Genomic DNA, 5,000 nt, shown 5'->3' with positions numbered 1-5,000 from the left:
AACACTTTATTCGTATTGAGTGCTGTGTGATTTTTGTTGCGTCGTCATTGCACAGTTCAAAGGAAAACTCTAGGAATCACTATTCGTTTTTTTTAAAGCATTTATGGTCATAACTCACGAAGTTAATATGCCGGGTGCGTCCCCTCAAAATCTGATTTGGTAATGGGTTTGACTTTATAGCGAGAGAGAGAGAGAGAGAGAGAGAGAGAGAGAGAGAGAGAAAGAGAGAGAGAGAGAGAGAGAGAGAGAGAGAGAGAGAGAGAGAGAGAGAGAGAGAGAGAGAGAGAAATGACATAGATGACCAGATGGATTGATAAAAACATAGACAAATCGACAAATAGAGAAAACAAGTTACAAAAAAATAAATGAAATAAAAGAAACTGGAGAATATAATAAAGACCCAGGAAAAAATGTATCAACGAATGATTAAGAAAAGAAAAAAAAAACGAAAAAAGTCCACACTGGAACTCCCACAGTTCTGCTTTATCGCCAGGAAATGAGAATCTTCTGGATGGGATGTGTCACCCGTTTCTTCGAGTGTCTGGTCCATCCGGAGTATGTCGACCTTCGCTTAGAGGAAATGCAATATCAAAGAGGAGTGGGAGAGAAAAATACAGGGTCTAGGTACATATATCTGTCTGTCAGCGCCTCATGTCTCTACGTAAAAGAAATCGGAAACATCTCACACAGGCTTGGGTAAATCTGTCCGGTCTCCTCGAAATCTTGAAGACGTATGTGTTTACCCCAAAGACTTTAAATGTTTGTTCTTAATAATTGTACTATGAAACGCTCGAGGGTAAGATGAGTAGCTTTAGAATTTAATCATTCTTATTACAAATTTTAGATAGTGTTCGTTTTTGGGGGAGGGAGGGAGGGCAATATGTATATGAAATATAAGCGAATTAAAAATGAAAATTAAAATATATTGATTATATTAATGGTGATAATATATGAGAAGCAGTAACAGTAATAGTAATAATAATATGAATGGTTAATATGATAATACCACTATCAGTGTTAATTTATCGCTCTTACCAAAATACTATTAAAATAAAATTATCAATAATAAAAAAAATTAATGGCATCAACAATAATTACTATTATTATCTTTACTGTTATTATTATCATTAGCATTGCTATTATTACTAGTATAGTAGTTGTAGTAATAATAACAATAACATATGTGCAAAACTGGTGAATAAAATCTGAACTTCGATGGAACTAGAATCGGGAAAACCGTGGAATCAAATGAAGGTGGAATCAGGGGTTCCGATAATTATCGTTGCTCAAGAAAAATCTCATAAACAATGATAGCAGTTTTAGCAAAGAATCAAATTTTAAAAAATCGAATGAACAACGTAGAGCTAACGGTAATAATAAACTTTTGTGCTTTGGTTAATTACTCAGAGCTCAAAATATTCAGTTTAGCTCTTGTTCCGCATTATGCATTGCTCGTGATCCTGTTCTATCAACTCATCTTGCGCAAGGCAGGACGCGTGTGCAGCCATTACCATGCGTTTTTCAATTAGTGCCCACAAGAAGTGCAGTGGTCATCATAAGGCAGAAGGCGTGTGCTGTGTGCAATGTGAAACGAATTGAAGGACCTGGGAGAAAAAATGCCAGTGAGTATTTTTGCTACACACGCTACGTTAGAAAGTCGCCGTCATCTATTTATCCAGTTTGCAGTAATTTGCCCTTAACCTCATGTGCTCCTAATCCATAAGACGGAGTTAAACCAGTATAATACAATGTAATATTGGTAGGCGGCGATTCATCATCAAATGAAGATTTATCTTCTATTCATTCTTCCCAAGTTCCATCGCCTATCCGAGTTCCATCCTCATATCTTGGCACGTACCTGAGGTGGTTCTCCTAGGACATAGTCACTAAGAAAAAGAATGCTTGCGTATGTTTATAAACCTGAGGTCTATTTAGAGAAATGTTTCATACAAGTACTCACGTCTCAACATTTGCACTTAATTAAACATCACTCATCAGTGATAGTGTCTACGGAACTCAATGCAGATGTAGCTGTTTCATCACACTGAAGGCCATGCGTGGGTTGTGAAATCCCACTGCGAGAGCTGGCTGCTGCTGGTGAAGTTAGTTTGTAGCTGGAGTTCTACAGGGGAGCTGGTCCTCCTCAGTTGGTAGAGATCAGTTAACAAATTCAGAAGAGTTCAAAACTGAGATTGCTTTACGTAGAACAAATTAAAGAAAACGACGAGAGAACTAGAAATGACAGTGTTTGCAAAGAATGAAGAAAGATTATACCTTATAGCACAAATGTGGAACAAACATAATTAGCACAAACATTTGTTGAAGTCTAGGGAAGGCAAAGGAAAGATAATACAAACTGTATTGACGAAGAAAGTTAAAGAAAGAATTAATCATAAGCTATGTCACAAATTGGAAAAAAAAAACTAACTTGTCGGCTCCTTGAAATGAAGAAATCCCAAAGTTTTGATGGAAAAAAAACTCAAATAACATAGAACGAGGGAAAGCAGAAATTAGTAGAATAATGGGGAAGAATGACAGAAACGCTTACACATGGAAGAATGGTTCTTTTATGTAAAGTAAACATATGTTCTCAAGAATCTAGGCCTGAATAAAAGTTATAAAATGTTCATTGGTACCCTGGCAATATATATGAATAAGAAAAAAAATAAAATCAAAAATTATTTATATGACTAGTCTGACGGAAGCATGTGAGTCAGTGTTAGTAGCAGTTGACCAATTATTGATGAGATTGGCATCATGCAAGAGATCAAAAGAATAGCATAGAAATCTATTAGGAGGCACGCAGTGAGGTATATCATTTGATATCAAAAGATGTCAAAGGATTTGGTTGTCGGGAAAAGCTTGAAAAGTGGTTGATTGATATTGGTAGGAAAGATTTGTACGATTTAGTTTCAATTGCATTTGTTACAATGGATATTCTTTGCTGTGACATATTGTCTGTTTTATTTTGCCTTCTAAACTTCCCCCTGTGTGCAAGAAATGGCCGGGGTTACCATCCACTGGCAGCGCGCAGGATCGAACGCAGGTTGGGAAGATTGCAAGACCAGCACGTTCACTACTGCACTACACAGCACGAGGCTCGAGGCGAGATTCTGCAGCGAGGCACATACTCAGCTGTCGGTTGCTATTTGTTCGTTACTCGAGAAAACTGATAGCTGTAGAATTCGGGAACTACAGTCTTTTTATTGATGACATCAAGCAGAGGCGGGGTGGTACATGGTGGCACAGGGGGGCACCTGCCCCCCCCCCCCTGAAATCTGATTGGCCACCCCGTGTGCCCCCCCCCCACCAATGGTCATTGACTCCTCGTAATAGCCCCCCTGTATATATAATATGCCCCCCCCCCCCAATTTATTGTTGTTACCGCCTGTGCTCCCCACCAGAAAGTTTTCTGGACCCGCCCCTGACATCGAGACATACCAAGAAAATGACGACACTAAGAATGGTAAATGAGGCACAAGCGAGTATTGATTTAAGAGCAATATATGAAATCAAAAATTTGCTGAAACTGTTCAAGGAGAAAATGGTCCAAGTGGAGAGTTAGAAGAGGGCATCAGATAATTTAGAAGTTTATAAATGTCAGAGTTATGAAGTGAGGAGATTTTGAGGAGGAAGTGAAGAGAACTTCAATATTAAAAAAAAAAACGTGTGTATGTGTGTGTGTGTGTGTGTGTGTGTGTGTGTGTGTGTGTGTGTGTGTGTGTGTGTGTGTGTGTGTGTGTGTTGTGAAAGAAGATAAGAAATGCAGAGACGAAAGACTACTAGAAAAGAGATTATGGGGAGAGGCTTGGAAAGTGTAAAAGACTTTTATACAGAAAACCGTGTGAATAGCTTGTTACAGTGGCAAACTCGTGAATTAGATTTACAGAGAAAACAAGGGGAAATATGGAATGTCGATACAGAGAGTGATTGGCATACACCTTAAATTTAAAGAAGTATGGCTTAGAGAATGGGAACGTAACTTTTGATGAAAAGACAATCAGAAAATAAGAGGCTAAAACATTCGAATAAAAAAGAAATGAAACGTTGCAACACGTGAAAAGGAGAGGCTAGCTTAGCTTAGGCAAGATCACAGTACGGACTCAAAATGTGACGTCAACAATTACACTACAAGGTCAGACAATAATTACAGTAAAAGAACCGACGCTTTAGACCAAGGCACGGGAGATGATTAGCTGGACAGCAGATGAAATGAGAAATAGCGAGTGTGTCAAGAGCCAAAAGAAACTGTGATGCACATGTTGTCTGCTTGCTGGCACAGAATACCTGAAAAGACGACAATGCTTTACTGGTGCGAGATTAGGAAGGTACCAAGGATTTTTGCCTGTGAATACCATTTGGTAGAGTGAAATGGACAACTGGGAATACAAAGAAGGGAAAATAAAGATTATGCTCGGATCTTGAATATATCTCCAAGAAGAAAAGAAGAAACAAAAATAAAGAATACATACATATGTATATATATATATATATATATATATATATATATATATATGTATATATATATATGTGTGTGTGTGTGTGTGTGTGTGTGTGTGTGTGTGTGTGTGTGTGTGTGTGTGTGTGTGTGTGAGTGAGTGAGTGTGTGTGTGTGTGTGTGTGTGTAGCTAGTCGATCGTTCTAGCGAGTATAGAGTAGCTGAGAAAAGGTGATAAATAAATGAATTTATGAATAAGTCACTAGTCAAAGAAGCAAAAGAAAGACCAGCAAGCTACTAAATTTTGGAACCCTGGACCATAATCAAGTGGCTACATTTGCAGGGTAATTTCCAAAATAATCGTCATCTTCACTGATCATCGCCATCGCTATCATAATCACAATCATATACATGATTGTGATCATCACGATAATGATAATGATTATGAAAAGTAATAACGTTAATGGTAACATGATACCGATGATGATATCTATAATTATTGTAATCATAATCGTAATGATGACAGAGCAGCAATTTTATATAATTTGTTAAAATATTGATG

The sequence above is a fragment of the Penaeus vannamei genome, chromosome 12 (assembly GCF_042767895.1).
Source record: "Penaeus vannamei isolate JL-2024 chromosome 12, ASM4276789v1, whole genome shotgun sequence".
NCBI classification, from domain to species: Eukaryota; Metazoa; Arthropoda; class Malacostraca; order Decapoda; family Penaeidae; genus Penaeus; species Penaeus vannamei.
Note: the sequence above shows the minus strand (reverse complement) of the source record.